This window comes from Mustela putorius, unplaced genomic scaffold (assembly GCF_011764305.1).
Source record: "Mustela putorius furo isolate JIRA1106 unplaced genomic scaffold, ASM1176430v1.1 tig00000281_pilon_pilon_pilon, whole genome shotgun sequence".
Classification (NCBI taxonomy): Eukaryota; Metazoa; Chordata; class Mammalia; order Carnivora; family Mustelidae; genus Mustela; species Mustela putorius.
This window is the reverse complement of record NW_025421343.1, coordinates 15453618-15473272: the sequence shown is the minus strand read 5'-3', so window position 1 is coordinate 15473272 and position 19655 is coordinate 15453618. Positions and strand designations below refer to the sequence as shown.

At 42.4% G+C, this 19655-nt stretch overlaps 1 gene segment (V, D, J or C); it reads left to right on the top strand.

Annotated features, from left to right (window-relative positions):
• The window catches only part of LOC106004692, a 253961-nt gene that overhangs the window by 116995 nt on the left and 117311 nt on the right, over nt 1-19655 (top strand).

The following is a 19655-nucleotide window of genomic DNA, read 5'->3' as shown; positions in this document are numbered from 1 at the left end:
AAGAAGAAATGTAAGAATTCTCTCGACAATGGAGGACATTTTTCATGTAGGAATTCACTTCCTGCTTTTAAGAAAAAGAAGGATGATCTCACCGGGCAAGCAACAACCATTGTTTGCAGCCAAAGAGAAACCACCACAACCTAAAACCTTCCTTCTCCAGTGAGCATTTGTTCAAAACAATCCTCCCCAATCTACTCCTAGTGCATGATAAATGCCGACCTTCCTTTTGCCTCTTCAGACTCAGCGGTGGTTTGCCATAATTTGCTTTGACCCAAATTGCAATTCTTCTCCTTTTCTCAAGTAAGCTTCTTTAGCTAATAAAATAACTGGCTATTTTTTATTTAAGTTTGACAAGTGCACTAGTAGAATTATTAATTCAGAATAATTATAAAATTAAAAATTCTTTGTAGGGGGCCAGGAAGAAGGGCAGAGGGAGAGGGGGAGAGAGAATTTTAAGCCATCTCCACACTCCATACAGAGCCCCATGCAGAGCTTGAAGTCAGGTCCCTGAGATTTTGACCTGAGCTGAAATCAAGAGTCTGACGCTGAACAGACTGAGCCACCCAGGCGCCACATCACTGCTGATTTTTAATGTCAACACGTCAGTAAAGCCCTGGTCAGGGATATGAATCCACCATTATATGACATCTATAAGGACCCTGGTCAGGGATATGAATCCACCATTATATGACATCTATAAGGAAGGAGCCCTGATTTAGTTCTTTGGTTCCTAAAGCCCTATACAATTCCATAGGTTTTCAGTATCATAGAAGCAAAGAGAAAGACAATACACTGTCTTTGATGGAGGCATAATTTGGTCATTCATTTTTTTAATTTTCTTAACCTATTAGGAACAAGTTGATTTTAAAACTTTTTTGGAAGTTTAATGGACAAATAAACGTAAAGGCAGCATTTAAGAACAAAATTGTAGAACTAAAACAGCCAAAGAAATCTAAAAAGCAAAAATCTATTACCTATTTTATTTATTTATTATTCATTTATGGCTAACATACAACGTTAGTTTCAAGTATACAACGTAGTGATTGAACAATTCTATACCTTATGAAATGCTCACCACGATAACCACCATGTGTCACCATACAAAGTTATTAAATATCATTGGCTATATTCTCTATGCTGTACCTTACATCCCCATGACTTATTTTACAACTGGAAATATTACCTACTCTTTGATCAGCTCTTTCCCCTTAAGTGCATCACAGTATGAATAAAATGTTCTGTGTGGTATACATTTGCTTCACAAATATGTTTGAATCCCATGAACTATTTCTTTTAGATTAGATAATATGGAGAATAATCTTTCATGGATGCTAAGATTCTCAACAAGATCCTAGCAAAAGGATCCAACAGCACATTAAAAAGATTATCCTGGGGCGCCTGGGTGGCTCAGTGGGTTAAGCCACTGCCTTCGGCTCAGGTCATGATCTCAGGGTCCTGGGATCGAGTCCCGCATCGGGCTCTCTGCTCGGCAGGGAGCCTGCTTCCCTCTCTCTCTCTTTGCCTGCCTCTCTGTCTACTTGTCATTTCTCTCTGTCAAATAAATAAATAAAATCTTTAAAAAAAAAAATAAATAAATAAATAAAATAAAAAATAAAAAGATTATCCACCATGACCAGGTGGGATTCATCCCTGGGCTACGAGGATGGTTCAACATTCACAAATCAATCAATGTGATAGAACAAATTAATATGAGAAGAGAGAAAAACCACATGGTCCTCTCAATTGATGCAGAAAAAGCATTTGACAATATCCAACATCCATTCCTGATTAAAACGCTTCAAAGTATAGGGATAGAGGGAACATTCCTGAACCTCATCAAATCTATCTATGAAAGACCCACAGCAAATATCACCCTCAATGGGAAAAAGCTTGCAGCCTTCCCGTTGAGATCAGGAACACGACAAGGATGCCCAGTTTCACCACTCTTGTTCAACATAGTATTAGAAGTCCTAGCAACAGCAATCAGACAACAAAGAGAAATAAAATGTATCCAAATTGGTTGGGGCACCTGGGTGGCTCAGTGGGTTAAGCCACTGCCTTCGGCTCAGGTCATGATCTCGGGGTCCTGGGATCGAGTCCCGCATCGGGCTCTCTGCTCAGCAGGGAGCCTGCTTCCTCCTCTCTCTCTCCGCCTGCCTCTCTGCCTGCTTGTGATCTCTGTCTGTCAAATAAATAAATAAAATCTTTTTAAAAAAAATGTATCCAAGTTGGTAATGAAGAAGTCAAACTCTCTCTCTTTGCAGATGACATGATTCTTTATATGGAAAACCCAAAAGACTCCACCCCCAAACTACTAGAACTCATACAACAATTCAGCAATGTGGCAGGAAACAAAGTCAATGTACAGAAGTCAGTGGCTTTGTTATACACTAATAATGAAAATACAGAAAGGGAAATTAGAGAATTGATTCCATTTACTCTAGCACCAAGAACCATAAGATATCTGGGAATAAACCTAACCAAAGAGGTAAAGGATCTTTCAACATTTTTTATAACAAGTTAATGTTGATATGAAGATATGAAAAGATAACATGGAAAAGAATAAATAGATCAATGTCACCTATAAACATAAATGCATAAATGTAGGTAAAATTTTAATATTTTATTCCTCTTACATAATAAATATGTGGTCACAAGATATAGTAAATTTCAAGAATATTAAGAATTAGCAAGAAGGTAAAAATAACTTCAACATTAGGTAGTTTATATGAATAAAATTGTGGTTTTCTTTTTGCCTGATTTTAAATCATGTGGACATAATTAACAGAGCCTGGCATTTGTGCAGGGAATTCTTGGGAAGGTTGAACACAATACAGCCTCTGACTCATGAGTGAAATGCAGTGACAGAACACAGAGCACTGGTCCTCTCAGCCCTAGAACCGCTGAGAGGGAGGACAGATTTCCCTGACATTCTGAGGTCAGGAGTGTAAGGGTTCATCCCCCAGTGCTGGTTGTGCGCTATGATGGAAATTCACCTTCAGGGCTGTCTGGACACAGGGACATTTATAACCACCCTCTGAGCAACTGTATGGGAGCAACTGTGGTTCCTGAGAGGCTGCCAGTGGCAGAGAGGACATCTGAGGTGCTGTGGATCTTGACCTAAAAAAAAATTAGACAAACAGACCCGTCTCACTCCAAATAATCCCACAGGCTTACAATGTACAGCTCCAATAAAAAATCACAAGGTATTCAGCATTGAAGGTGATTTACAATAACCCACTTCCCACCTGGACAACCCTGTAGATGTCTTCTGGGAAAAGCAGCTCTGGGGCATTCTATGTTGAACCAAGTGGGTGATGATGCTGGGAGCCCCAGTTAGACCAGATGATGTATTATTGTAATGGTAATATAAGGGGTTCCAAATAAAACCTTTCAATCACAAAAGCAGATGAAATAAATATATGTAACACACTTTTAAACACATTTCTAATTTTCAGGTAAGAATAGTTCATAGACTAAGAATGGAGTCATAGTCTAGGTTCTGCCAGATACATTTCACCAAAACTTAGGGTCATTTATGAGAATAAAAAAAGGAATGGAACTGAGGATAACTCTGGATCTGTATGGTGTTGGGGGGTTTGCTTCCCCAAGTATCAACTCTTCCCCTCTTCTCCCCTGGATCTCACAGCATCGATCTGAGGTAAGGAGGTATGGAGTCTCCCTGGACTTTCTAGAGCATGAAGTCCTGGGTAACCCAGAGTCAAAAATGTGTACTCATAGGAAAGTTTAGGTCGTGGAGGGTCATCTACTTTTCTCTCCTCATTCTTAAAAGGAAGACCCCCTGTTCTAATCACAAACTCTTGGACTCTGAGGACAAACAAGGATCACAAAATACAGAGACCGTCTTTTTCTGACAAACAGCCCAGAGAAGTTCCTCGAGGTCAGGACATGAAACCTGCGTCTGTGTGATCCCCCAAGAGGCACTGGTTCTGCACGTGCCTAGGACCTGCCCAACTCCTCAGTGATTTGCATGTTTCCCCCAGGGCCCATTTCTGCTCCTCGGCATCCTCACGAAGAGGCTACTCAGACATTCAGGGCAAAAAAGAGCCATAGGCTGGGCCTTGGATCGAACATGGGAGTCCTGACCCAACTCCTCTGCCTTCTCCTGGCCTGCATCCCAGGTGAGGAAGGGAGTGCAGGGAACATCCCCAAGATGGTGGGAGTCCTGTCCTCCAGATGGTGGATTCTCCCCAGGGATCCTCCCTGTGGATCCCAGACCCAGGATCTCCCCTCCACTCAGATATCCAGGTGCTCTCAGATTAGGGGACCAAGGCCACCAGAATCTTCCTGGAGGAACATGGGGTGGGACCTGGTAAACAATGGTGACTTTGTGTTTTGCTTCCAAACAGCTGTCCGCAGGCACACAGGGCTGACCCAGTCTCCGGCCTTCCTCTCGGTGTCCCTCAGAGAGGGCGTGTCCATCATCTGCAGGGCCAAAGAGAGTGTCAGCGATTACTTGAGCTGGTATCAGCAGAAACCAAGCCAGGCTCCTCAGCTTCTCATCTATGATGCTGATAACCTCAAGTCTGGAGTCCCAGACCGGTTCTCTGCGATTCAGTTGGACAGAGAATTCATCCTCAATATCAGCTCAGTAGAGGCTGAGGATGCTGCCAGTTATTACTGCCAGCAGGATTATACCCTTCCTCCCACCGTGCCATAGCCCTGCGCAGAAACTGTCCCCAGCATGGGTGGTGATGGTGAGGGGAGCAGTGGGCTGTGCTCACTGCGGTTACAGCAGCTGCGTTCTGCTCTGGGTCTGATCATCCCAGCAGGAGCTGCTTTGGGGAAGGGCTTGCAGGTCTCAATGATCAAGGGACTTTGTCCTTTGAAAGCTTCCTTTTCTGATGAAACAAATCCCAAACCTCAGGAATTCTAAAAATGAAATTTCTCTTGCAGGCCTGCAACGGAATTCATCCATGGGATGGACCTTGAATCCTATCTCTGATAAACACTCTGTGAAGTAGGCAAAAAAAGGGAACCCACATCCAAGCAAACCCTACTAATATTACTAATACTGCTATGACTAATACTAGTATTGCAAATACTAGTACTATGAACATTAGTACTAATACTTCAGGCACTACTACTGTCATGTTACTACCACTAATAAAACTAATAAACATCAACAACTACACTGTCAGCTGCCATTGAGAGAAATCTTGAGGATTTACTATGTATCAAATACTGTACAAAGAACTCATTCATCCACTGCAATGCATCTCACAATAATCCTCTAGAGATGATAAATCACGGGTTCTCAGAGTTCACATTACTCAACATGCCAGTGGTTCTAAGGGAAGTAGACAGAAGTATCTGTTATTTTGACTCCGTAATTTCTATTCATTTTTTTAACTACATTCATTAAAAAAAAATTAGTACAACTAAAAACAGGTCAAGACAGAAACTGTCTCTAGCATCCCAAAATCTCCCTCAGTCTCCTTCCCTGTCAATTCCATGCCCACCCCCATGCACATACCAGTACTCAGTACTTTTTTACTCTGATATATCCAACAGAATTGAGAGTGTACGTGCTCAAGGAATGACATGACAGCGTTACTTATGACACCTCCAAACTGGAAACAACCAGTTACTGATCTAGAATGGAATGGATGCTTCAATTATGGTATTTGCAAACATCTTTATCTTCTTTCTGCTTTATTTGAGTGGTAGTTTTGAAACCTGTGATAATTTTGATGCTGCCCAAATTACCAATCTTTCATATGGAGTATCCTTAATGTCTTATCTGAAAAGCCATTTCATACCTCAAATTGATGAATACATTACTACTTACTATTTTTCTAAGCTTTATCACTGTACTTTAGTTTTATAAACTAGCTGGATTGGGTTCTTGGACATGATAAGAGTAGGGGATCATATTTCATTTCTCTTTCAGTATGAATGTCCACTTGAACCATCCCACTATATTAGAAAGAAAGTTCCTTTGTTAATTGTCCTAGGAGTCATGTGTCACAAATTAAGTGTCCCCATAGATATATGTCTGTTCCTGAACTATGTTCCATTCCCCTGGTCTCTCTTCTATCTTTGTTGCATACTACAGTGCCCTAATCACTGTGACTATAAATACGTTTTTTCAAAAAGAGATTTCATTTGTTTATTTGAGAGTGAGTGAACATGAGCTGGCAGGGGAGGGGCAGAGGAAGAAGCAGACTCCCCACTGAGCAGGGAGCCAGACCCAGTTCTCCTTCCCAGGACCTGAGCAAAAAAGCAGATGCTTAACCAGCTGAGCCAACCAGGAGCCCCATGTGTATTTAAATAAGTCTTATTAGTCAATAGAGTATTCTCTCAACGTTGTTATTTTTCAGAATTGTTTTCATTCTTTTTACCTCAGAATTCCCTATACGTTTTATAATGTGCAAAAAAAGTAACTGGGTGTTTATTGGAAGTACACTGAAACTAAGGATCAATTTCTTGAGACAGACATATTGAGTCTTTGGGTGCATGAAAATGTAATATTTCTCCGTTTATTCAGGTCTCCTTTACTTTCTCTTACCAAAGTTTTATTATCGTTGGGTCTGTATGGTGTGTGGACCCTGGTAGGTAACAATGCATGTCCTTTCATATGCACGTTCAGCTTACAAATTATTTCTAATTGCCAATGCGGTAAATTATCCTTAAAAAAATGTTTGCTCTATGTCTGTCTCCATTACTAAAATTCAATTTCCCATTTGGACAATCTGCGATTGCATTAGCTATGCAAAACTCAACTCAAATACAGAACTTAATCTAATCCACCGAAGGTGTATGTATATTTGGATTTTCAGAGGAGGTACTTTGGGATGAAGAATCAGTTTCTTGGAGAAAGATTCTCTCAGGCCCATGTCTAATGTCATGAGACCCTCTGTGAATCTCAATCCCAGCTTCCATGGCAAGGACACTCAGAGTATCATTTCCCTTCCACCTTCCTCTTCTCAGGTGGGTCACAGAGCAGCAGAAAACACAAAAGCACAGAGATCTGAGATCCGACCTGCCCCACCTCACCAGTCTGCTCTGGCTGGGACACATGAAGAGCCGCTCAGCAAGTTGAGGAACAAAGCAGATTCACTTAGAGCAGAAACTGCACGGTCCGGACACAGATGTGATCTTCCTTCTTCCATGTCAGCCACAGAATTGCGTGTGCTGAAGACACATGTAGTCATTTCCTGCACAGTGACAACCTCAGCCAAGCTGACCAGGACACGGACAGGATGGTCCCCCCCTGCACCATGCTAGTGGCTGCAAATGAAGCTGGAAACATCCTAGAAGCATGGCTGGAAAAAATCCTAGATGCATGAGAATACTGCAAACCAGAAATGTACTTAAAGGGGTGCCAAAATATAATATTTCAATCTCCTGCCATTATTCCTTATCACAAAGAAATTAGAGTGTAAAGCCCTGAAAGAAGAACTGTGAAGGTCATTATTTGAATATAAACAAAGCCTACTTCTTTCTTTGGCACAGGCTCCCTAAGATCTCAATAGAGCAGGGTTCAGAGAGCTCCCAGGCTGGTGAACACATCCACACAGGGAGGGTGACACATCCCAGCTCCATGGAGACAGAAGCTGCTGCATTCAGGATCCTCCCAGTCCCCACTGTGTATCTCTCCATCAAGCTCTTCATCTGAGTCTTTATCATATTTTTAATAATCTGGTAAACATAACTAAGTATATCTCGAAGTGATGTAAGCTGCTCTAGCAAACTAATCACATCTGAGGAGGGAATCATGGCACCCCATGTCTATAGCTGGTCAGAGAGAGAGGTCCCTTCTTCGCTCCCATTAGATGATGACACTCCCAATGGGCTAGTCCCTCTCAATTGGGGGTCTCCATGCCATCCTGCAGAGCCACAAGCAGCTGCTCTGGAGGATGAAGTGTGGACACGAAGCCACTGAGAGCAGACCCAGAGCCAGGAGGCTGTGCCCTGAGGAAAGTCCCCTTGAAAGTGTTAGGTGTCCTCCACACAGCTGGTCAGGGACTGCCACCTGGATTCTGTACACTGGAGCTTGTCCACCCCCACATGGCTCCTTGTGCCCAGTGTCTGTGACAGTAGTGACACCTTCTTCACAATGTGCGGGGACATTAGTCTCCTCCCGAAACATACATATTGGGATGGATATAGACCTAGATTTGAGGTCTTCCCTGAACAAAGCTAAAGTCATTCTTTCCTGTCACAAACTTTAAAAATTCCTTCATTAAAAATCCAAAGTCCCAGAGTGATGACAAAAATAATGTGATAGACTCCTCATACATTCCATAAAAAAACAAAAATAAAGGTGAAAGTGAGTGAATCTGAGGAGAAAGGAGGAACCACTAAAGGCCTGCACCTCTGGCAGATGCATCACGCCTGCATGAAAGTACAGGAAGAGAGGAAGCGATGATATCCCGGGTAAGGATCTGACCCTTGTGTCCCAGTCAGATCCACTGTGGAGTGCGACCACAGGGCTGCATCCCCCCGGGGGGCTGGCTTAGGCTTTTGTTCTACTGCATCCTAGCCCTACTCCCCCTCTGCCCAATCCTGCATTCTCTATCCATAGGTGGTGACATCAAGAACATTCCCCAGCCAGTGTCACACATGCTATAGTGAGTCTCTTTCCAGGAAACAATGCCTGTGACCCCTGACGTCGAAGAGTAGTGCAGACCAGATGTTCAGAATAACCTCCATAGGCAGAAGCTGTCCATTTTCCAAAATGCTCAGGGTTCCTCAGGGTTCCTCAAGCCCAAAGTCACAGCTTCTGACTCAGTTCCTGGACCTAAGTCAGTTCCTACTCTCAAGCACATTGACTCAGGGGAAGGCCATATGTCAAAGGAAAGACATTAAGGTTTTGCCATAGCTTTATTGAGAAAATCTGGCTTCCTTATTTTCCCTAAGGAACTCTGGGCTTAAGGCTTGAGCTCTGAATGTGACCTCTCTGCCCTGATGAGAGAGCTCTCTTTTAGAAGGACACATGGGTGAAGGCCGTGTTCTAGTGGAACAAGATGTCCACAGATAAAAAGCAAACACACAAGCAAAGAAACAATCCATCTCAAATTAAAGCAGTGGAAGAATATTTGTTAACTGACAAGAAAGCTGTAGGAGTCCATGAGAACTCCTCAGGACAGGGATGCAAATTGCTACAAAGGGTTAAGAGTTTATTAAAATGAGGGATTATGAGGGGGCCTGTGTTCAGAGGGAACTTCTGAACCTCCGTCTCTCCTTCCCTGATTAAAGTGTGGTGACTAGGGACCCTGCCGAAGGATTAGTATCAATACAGCAATACCATTGCAGCCAAAATAACATTGCTCCTATTTCTTCACAGGACTCACATGAATCTCAGCTCTAGAAAATTTTTTACTTATTTATTTATTTTAAAAAGTGCAAAGAAAAGAAATGACAATATTGGGAAGGAATTCAGATTACATATACAGAGATCAGGGCTTTCAAGTAACTTATAAAGTCAGAAGATCAACACATTCACATATACATGGGAGTCACCTGGAGCCAAAACTATTCTCTGTGAGTTCATCCTCTAGTGGGTGAATATTTGCAGTTCTTTAGAAAAGGTGACCCATTTCAGTCACAGGTCCCAAGAATCTACCCAACACCTCCTGTTGGGGACACTCCCTCTGCTGGGTGGCAGAGAGAACCTCTGTTTGGATTCAGTCCAGACACAACTCAGTTGTTCATCAGCTTGGCCAAAGCAATATAAGTTTGTGCTGTTTGGCTGAGAAAATGTATAGATCAAGTCCTACAAAATGTATAATAGCATCACACTTCTCATGTACACACCCTGACCCCAGAATAATGGACTCACATAACCAAAGCAGCAAGAGAACTGCCCCAAGGGACACAAATCACACACTGGCTTCCAGTTTTATAGATTCAAAAGGGATGTCCCCTGGCAAAGAGACAAAAGTACAACAAAACCCATCTGCATAAGTCCTTGCTCATTGAGGTGACAGTGGTCTAGATTAGAGACTCCTAGAGTCCTCTTCCCCACCTGGACCTCATGGAGGTTCTTCTTACATCCCTTACAGATGCCGATGATTTCTGTGTGGTGTGCAGTGACCAACGGTGATGAAGTCACTTTTATTGTCCAGGATACAACAAGGTCCCTACATACATAGGAGATAAAGACTCCTGTTTGGAATTAGGAACAGTCTTTCTTCAGTCTACAGGTAGCAGAGGAAAATTTCAAAACCTTTACTGTCAAGAAAGAACTTTTAGAAAGTTTTGCATTTTTTAGGTATTTCAAGGTAAGAAATTATGAGATAAACAACCAAACACAAAAGGAGACTTTTAAAGTTTTCATGTTAAGCTTTGTAGGAAATAATAATATTTTGAAGTTCAAGCATTCTTAGGAATACATTATACAAAAAATAGTTTCAAAACTGATACACAGTAAATAAACATGATGCATGAATAATTTTCAGCCAAATTTCTATGCATTAAGGTTTCACACATGATAATAGCTAATGTGATTGTGACTTTTTTATTATATTTGACACATAGTGTTACATACTGTGATTCTTAATTTAACATGTGTAATGAATAGTTTTTCAAACTCATCTTACGATTTAGAATATTATCTTATATTTTATTTTTTTTTTTTCCAGATTTTTTTTTTTCATTTCCAGTGGTTTAACTTTCTGAATCATTCACCAGCAGGATTCATTAGGTGGGCTGGCATGTTCAAGAGTAAGACTCAGGACTGCATGGCTAGCAATCTAATGAAGATCAAGGGAGAAAACACATGAAAGAGTAAATAAAATGACAACTAGTAACATACAGGACATGGGCTATTAGTCCTAATTCTATCACAACTTGTCATCGGCACCCAAGTCCCTCCATAGAGTTCAGGGTTTACTTTCAGTATCATTTTTAACATAATAATTCTTCCAACTATGGTACAAAACCACACTCTAGGAGGATTTCCTAGATGATACTCAGACCGAGATTTTTGTGTAACCTTGTCTGGAGTTGCAATATTCAGTAACTCTTCAATTCAGTGTGACCTTTGGATTTGATTTACCTGAGATCTAACAGAATTACAAATTCTATTCCTTCAGTTTCTCCAGGATTTTGTTTGCCCAACAGTGACTTGAGTTGTAAGGTAATTTGAGGTTGACACAATTTGCACCAACACCTGACTAATACCTACATCAGGCTGACACAACACACAAGCATCAGGCTATGTCCCTACTTTAATGAAGGATGGTTGGTAAACTGATGCCCTGGGCAGCTCTGACCCCGCACCCTGTTCCACAGTGACTATGTTTCACTGAAGACCTCAGGAAATGTCCATCATAGGTGTGGGTGATGCCAAATTATTAGAAGTTTTATTCCAGTCCTTCCATTCTCACCTACAGAATCTCATTTTGAACTACAGACTCAACGCTGCAGACGCCAAGTGAGAGACAACAACTTCTCACATAGAGCTAACAAGGAACCAGACCCCCTGACAGAAACTGCTTACACATAATGAGGAAGCCTCTGTATGGGAAGAGGAAACATTGTTTTCTGTGAAATGGGAAACATTATTCATTCTGTCCATCCTCTTAGAACATGTTGATTTAAGAAATCTCTTTGAAAAAAAAAAAGAAATCTCTTTGTTAGTATGGATGTGTGTGTGTGTGAACCTTATCTAATATGCACCATATGGTATGTATGTGTCTATTATCTGTCTGTCTTGTCTGTCTTGTCTATATATCCATCTATCTGTCTCTCTGGGAAGAGAGAGAGAATTATGACAGGATACACACCAGGTTGTAAGAAATGGTTACCACAAACTTCATACTCACTGTCTCAAGCATATATAATTCTGTCTTCTCTCCTATTCTCTTCTGGAGGACTATGAGCTCTCCTCCTGTAAGTAAGAGATTCTTCTCTACCTGTCACATTCTTCTCACATTCACTTTCTTAAAGATTAGATAATTCATGAGGTCTCAGGGTGAGTTTAATTCATTAATAAATCATTAATAAATTGCCTAAACCATTAACCTGGAAACAGCATATCCCAGAGACTCTAGTTCATCCTGGGATTTGGAGATTGATGGCCTTTCAGCAGGAGTGGGAATGGGACCTGTTTCCTCCTGGACATTAGCTGACAGGAATCGAAGCAGGATGGCCATTCACCTGCCAGAAATGGACTCTGGACATGCCTGCCTGTATCATCAGGGTCTCTGGAGCTTTCTCAGAAGGCAGAGCTATGAGCACTGTGTTCTGCCAGAGATCCTGATTATCACAGGGAGATCCTGCTTCCTGTGCAGGCAGTAGGGAATTTGTCTGTTAGGTTTCCTCCAAACACAGAAGACATTTTAAATTACTGCTCTCCCAGGAGAGGGACCTGCACCCTGCCTTTGGCTCTTTCCACTCTGCCACACCCACCATGGGATTTGCATATTGTCCCCTGGGGAGGACATTGCCTTGGAAGTCTGACATGAAGGTCAGCTCCTAGCTTGCTTATTTACTAGGACTCATCAGCTCAGCTTCTCAAAATGAGGTTCCCTTCTCAGCTCCTGGGGCTGCTAATGCTCTGGGTCCCAGGTAAAAGCAGAAGGAGAATGAGATGGGAGATTGGGGTGGGGAGGGTGAGCTGTCTGGGTGCTATTATTCCCTATGTGTGCTCTGTCCAGAATTGAGATTGCCCTCCAACAAGTGGTATTAAATATTGAGATCTGTTAAGATTACGAAGATGCTACAGGAACAAAGAACAGGGTTTTAGTGAGATGCTGAAGGAAAAAAATGGGGCCACTCTGTGCCCTGCAATTCCTGGGTTATCCATGGAAATTAGCCCTAGACTAGGAATCCAATCACAAAATTAGCCTAATATAAATGATATTTAAAATAATTAAAATGGCTTATAATGTGTCTCCTCATTATTGTAGGATCCAGTGGGGAGGTTGTGATGACACAGACCCCACTCTCACTGACTGTCACACCCAGAGAGCCGGCCTCCATCTCCTACAGGGCCAGTCAGAGCCTTGTACACAGTGATGGAAACCCCTATTTGCATTGGTACCTGCAGAAGCCAGGCCAGTCCCCACAGCTCCTGATCTATAGTCATTTCACTGGGGTCCCAGACAGGTTCAGTGGCAGCGGGTCAGGGACAGATTTTACCCTGACAATCAACAGGGTGGAGGCTGATGATGTGGGAGTGTATTACTGTCAGCAAGGTACACAGTATCCTCTCACAATGGTTCAGTCGCAAACACAAACCTCTCTGTTTGGTGGTCCCCACTGGGCATGTGTGATGCCTGAGCAGGGAGCGGGCGCAGAGAGGCTCTGAGCTGGCATCAGAGGCAGGTGCTGGGGAAGTCAGGACAGTAACATGCAGCTGAGTGCTCTGAACAGAATCCCGACTCCAGGGCGCCAACAGGCTCAGCGGGGCACAACCAGCTGTGGAAGGGACATGATCATCCTGTGGGCTGAGCAGTGAGCTGGCAGGCGCAGCCACCCTGAACCTCACCCTGACCCTCCTGGCTTGTGTGCATGAGTCAGGGACAATTACTCAGCCTGAGCGTCAGAAACCTGAGGCATATTTGTGGCAACACAATTACATACATTTTTGAGCTAACAAAGTTTGTGATATTTTCAGTAGGATGATATTTGATATCATTCACAATTTATTATTGCTTATTTTCCCACTTTCTGAATTTCTTCTTTCCCAGTTATACTAACGGTTTTTGTGCTATATTCTCTAAATAATATTCTGTACACACTACCCCCACAGGAAATATGGCTGAGAGCTTTTTTTTCAAGCTCCCAAAAAGACTTGTAAAACCATAGCAGATATAAGCTCCTAATCCTGTAACGACAATGTCCATATATTCCAGAATGGAATTTTACTCAGCCATAAGAAGAATGAAATCTAGCCATTTGGGACAACATCGATGAACCAGTAGGGTATTATGTAAGGTGAAGTAGGTTGAGAGAAAGGCAAACATCATATGATTTCAGTTATATGTAGAATCTAAAACAGAAAGCAAAACAAACAAACAAAAAAGGCAGAAAGACCCGTGAATACAAAGACCAAACTGGTGGTTGTCTGAGGGGAAGGGAACAGGCAGGACGGGAAGAATGTGTGAAGGGGATTGGGAGGAACCGGCTTCCAGTTATGGAATGAGCAGGTCACAGGGATGAAGGTACAAGAAAGGAATGTAGTTTATGATTTTCGAACAGTGTTGTGCGGAGAGAGACGGTAGGTACACTTGCAATAAGCAGAGCATAGCATACCGATGTGTCAAAAAAGAATTCTGAGAATGCCTCAGGGAATTTAGGATCTCGGTTTTGGAAACTGCTATGGCAATGTAAACTAAGTAGCCACAGTCCTAGAGTAAATGCTAAATTTAAATATTGTCAGATTTGATGAAGCTTCATACTGAACAATCTTTAATAGGACAATTTTAGGATTAGTTGTAATTGAAGGGATAGAGGTGGAATGTAAAAAAACAGGTGTTTTGAAGTGCATTCAAATTATGGAGCTACTTTCAGTTTCATGTTTTATATCTATATATGGCAAGAAATGTCCGAAGAAACATTAAGATATCATTGTATACATTTTTATCAAATATTAAATCAGATTTACACAAAACTAATTTGTGTGAAGAGTTGTCATTTTTTTAGAAATGGTTCATCATGTCTAGACATAGTAAAATTTATACTTCAAATAATTAATTAGAAAGGCATCGTAATGTCACCACAGACTTTAAAATATTCCAAACAACTCAGGGTTTTTTTTTTTCTTTTACATCAGAAAAAACCTTTTCAAAATTAAAAATTATTGAGGGCGCCTGGGTGGCTCAGTGGGTTAAGCTGCTGCCTTCGGCTCGGGTCGTGATCTCAGGGTCCTGGGATCAAGTCCCGCATTGGGCTCTCTGCTCAGCAGGGAGCCTGCTTCCTCCTCTCTCTCTCTCTCTGCCTGCCTCTCTGCCTACTTGTGATCTCTCTCTGTCGAATAAATAAATGGAATCTTTAAAAAAAAATTAAAAATTATTGAAAAATATTTCAGGTCTTGTATTTGACAAAAGACAGTGTTATTTGCAATTATATATGGAAAGAGAGTTTGCTAAAAGTACAAATTTTGATACCATAATAAATGAAATTGCAGAAAAGCAATCCAGAAAGATCTTACACTCAGTTAAAATATCAAATTAATAAAGTTTTACCATCTATTATACATATTTGTTGTATTATTTAAAATTATAATACACAAATATTATTCTTGCAAGTTCATCTGTCTGGAACTTTATCACAAGCTTATGGTAATATTTGCAACTTTATTGCCAGTATTATTTGCAATTCTAACACGCAAGTATTATTTCTGCAAATATTTATTTGTCTCTATTTGCTCTAGCCCTGTGGATCTGAGAACTTCAACCCTGCTGGCCTACAGAACCAGGTGGTCAAGGGCTGCCGGGGCACCAGACAAGTGCACAAGCTCTTTCCAGGGAGACACCAGGGACCTGGAGCTGGACAGAGAGAGAATGCAGAGTGGAAACACAGGCTTCCTCGATTTCCAGGGAGGAATGCAGTCAGCCCACAGATGTGTTCTGAATTGGAAGCCTGTCGGGCAGCAGCCTTTAAGATCTGAAAATAGGCTTCTTTGAGGGAAAGACTGGGAGGTGAGTGGTTCCGTCTGCTCCCTGTTTCTTTGTTTACTGTTTTCTTGGGGAGTCTCCATGCACTGCCCCACTGGCTTCCAGATCGAGGTGTTTGGGCGCCGGTTCCTCAAGTGGAAGTTTTGCAAGTTGGGGCACTAGAAGTTGGGTCCAAATACTTTGTTCTTCAGGGAGAAGCTGGGAGTTACAAGTTTCCTTCCAATGGTACACTATTCTGTTGGTGGTGGATTTCATGGCAAGAATGTGTCCCAGCATTGTGCACGTGTTTCAATGTGGGTATGACTTCTTTAACCCAATGTGTAGGAGTCCCTCAGCTAGTTTCTGGATATCTCACAGTGGGAGTTGTCCCATGTGTAGCTGTAGGTTCCACGTATCCATGGGAGGAGGTGAATTCAGAAGCTTCCTGGAACACCGATCCTGAACCAGAACTTCTTTTTCGTTGGATTCCTGTGGAAGATGTTTGCATCAAGGATTCTAAAATTTCCTCCTTTCTTGTTTTAGCATCATTAATACATAGGGCTAACCTTTTTCAGCAGTACAACTTAGTGATTCAACAAGTATATACATTATTCTATGGCCATATCTGTCACCATACATTATTATTACAGTACCATTGACTCCATTCCTTATGCTATAAAAAATATTAAATAAATAAATAAATATTTCTTGTTTCTGAACTTTCATTTCTCTGGAGAGCTGGTTGTCCAATATTGACTAGACAATAATGGTGCAATGTAGGCTATCCCTGTTTTTTCATGGTTCCCTTTTTCCTGTTTCTACCACTACTTTATTTCTACCAGAAAGATTTTTAATCCCAATGATGTCCCAATAGTTCACTGTTTGCCTCTGTTTCCCTGGCCTTTGGAGAAACATTCAGCAAGAAGTTGCTGTGCCTGAGGTCACAGAGGTTGCTGCCTGTGTTCTCCTCTAGGATTTTGATGGATTCCTGTCTCACACTGAGGTCTTTCATCAATTTTGAGTCTATTTTTGCGTACAGTCTAAGAAACTGGTCCAGTCTCATTCTTCTGCATGTGGCTGTCCAATTTTCCCAACATCTTTCATTAAAGAGATTTTCATTTTTTCCAATGGGTATTCTTTCATGCTTCATCGAAGATTACTTGACCATAGAGTAAAGGGTCCATTTCTGTTTCCTGTATTCTGTTCCATGGATCTATATGTCTGTTTTTGTGCCAGCACCATATTGTCTTGATGATGACAACTTCATAATAGAGCTTAGAGTCTGGAATTGTGATGCCGCCAGCTTTGCTTTTCTTTTACAACATCCCTTTGGCTATTAGGGGTCTCTTTTGGTTCCATATAAATTTTTGGATTAGTTGTTCCAGAGGAAGATACAAATCAGCAGGGTGTGAGTGAGGAGGTTTTGGCTTATAAGTCTCTGCGGTCCTTCCATTTGTGTAAGTTAGGAGGGCATAATAGAGGGAAGGTTCTCAGTGCTTTTATGAGGTGTGTGTACATCTGGTCCAGGGTGTTATTTATCAGCTCCTGTCCAAACAGGTTTAATTCAATCCCTTTAGCAAAGAAAGCCTTACAGGGCAGTGCAGAAAGTAACTTTGTTTTAAGAATGATCTCAGTGGGGGGTGGGCACCTGGGTAGTTCAGTCAGTTCAGTGTTCACTTTCAACTCAGGTCATGATCCTAGGGTCCTAGGATCGAGCCCCATGTCTGGCTCTCTGCTCAGCAGGGAGGCTGCTTCTTCCTCTGCCTGCCCCTCTGCCTACTTATGCTCTCTCTTTCTCTCTGACAGATAAATAAATAAAAACCTTAAATAAACAAACAAAAACAAAGCCAGAGTAATGCTCTGGAGGAATGACATCACACCTGCACCTTTCCCTTCACGACCCAGGCTGCCACCAATACGGAGCCCATTGAGAACTGACTCATTCTCCAGACCCTGTTCCTCCTCTTCCCTCTGAAAGCCAAGCATCTTCTACAGTCAGTCAAGCCCAGGCACCACAGAGGGCCCCAGTGAGGTCTTCCAGACTCAGAAGCAGAGCCCACGACCTTCAGGGTATCTGATGGAGCACAGCTGGGCCCACGGCTGGAGTTTTCCTTGCTGTCCCTAACACTGTGGGTGGGTAGCTACCCACTGCTGGTAACAGTAATGGGCTGCACCTTAGGCCTCCAGGGTCTCTGATGGTGAGACAGTTAAGAACTCCCACCCAGATCCAATTCTGAGGGTTTTGAGGTTGCAGAGGAAGAAGCAATTCAGCAGCGGGTGGGTGAGGAGGTCCTGGCTGAGAAGTCCCTGTGGTCCTTCCACCTGTAGAAGCTAGGCAGGCAGAGGAGGGGGAATGTTCTTAGGGCCCGTAGGAGGCGGGTGGACCTCTGGACCAGGGCATCACTTACACGTTCCTGTCCAGACAGCTTAATTCAACCCCATTACCAAAGAAAGGGGCAGTGTGGGAGTGAGTTTCCTCTGTGGTAAGAATCTGCTGTACATAATTTCCATCGGCAAATCCCAAACCCCACAGGTGCACCTCCTCTTTCCCTGGCCGCTGCTGAACTGAGCCCTTGTCCATACATTAAGGTCTCTCTAAAGACCTCTGACCCCCAAAGCATAGGAAAACTAGAATCTCATTGTATGATCTGGAGTCTAGATATATGCAAGGATGTTCCACGAATGACAGGCACTGGTTCCCTCTACAGAAGAGAACCTGCCTCCACCCACTTATAAGGCAGAGCTTAAACATTTACCTTTCCCTCTGAAACTGAATGATACACAGCCCTTGGCTCATTAGCACGACAATACATTGAGCTCTCGACACCATGCTGGTTTTAAAAGGATCCTAAGTTTTGAGGGGCTAGAATATATATTCCATTGATTTCCACTTTAATTTTTATATTTCCTTCATTCTACCTGCTTGGATTTTGTTTGCTCTTTATTTTCTAGGTTTTTAGGGTAGGAGCTTAGGTCATTCATATGAGATGGTTCTTTCTTTCCTTATTCAGGCATTTTTCAAATTACATGTCTAATATTATTTGTTTATCCATTTATTACAAATCTCACACGAAGCCGAGGAAAACATTGGCTATTTCTTCAGTTGGAAAGCAACAGGAGAAATATGAGAAGCTAGAAGGGAAACATGGCCCTGAGGGGTGGGTTTGATGCTATTCATGATCCATTACCTGGGGAGATTTTGTACTTGATGTCCTAGGCACCAGAGACTCTTGGGAGAAAGAGAATGGAAATAAGCAAACAAAAAAGTCTTCTGTAAGTGGGACAGTTGTAGCAGACAGAGCTTTTGGGGGGGGGGGGCTGACACCTACAGCCCAGGGTTCATGCCCTCCCATTCAGTGTGGGAAGAGCCCGGGGCCTCCTTCGAGCCCATGCAATCTTGCAGAGGGGAAGGGATTTGGCAGCTGTAACTACCATCCCAAATCAGCTGATTCTGAGTTAATTAAAATGGAGATTATGCTGGTGGGACCTCACTAAATCAGAATGAAGCCCTTAAGGGAGGAAGTAAGCTCTCTCTCTTCGGGATGGATTTCCCATTGCTGGTATGATTCGTTATTATCTTACATGTCAGGAACTTTGAGTGGCCTCTAGGACACTGAGGTGACCTCTGGCCTGCAGCCACCAAAGGTCAGGACCTTTAGTCACATAGTCACAAAGAAAAGAATTTTTCCCACAACCTGAAATGACCTTGGAAACAGATTCTTCAAACCTTTGGATGAGAAGGGAGTCTGGCCAACACCTTGGTTTCATCCTAGAACACCCCAAAAAGAGAACCCAGCTAAACCCTGCCCAGAAACCTGACTTTTAGAAACTATGTGATGATCAACAGATGTTTTAGCCACTAAGTTTGTGCTTTTTGTGGGGCAATAAAAAAGAATACAATAAAATTTCTATGTGGTGACACACCTTTACAATCATAGAAACTAATGGGAATCTGAGGACACTGAAATGTTACAGGGCACTATTTGTCACTTTCCCAGCTCCCCTTCGGGAGGATACAGAAGCCCAAGGGAGGCCAAGGTAGAGGTGGTGTTAGAGGTGAAAACTGACCCTTTCTTCCTTGTC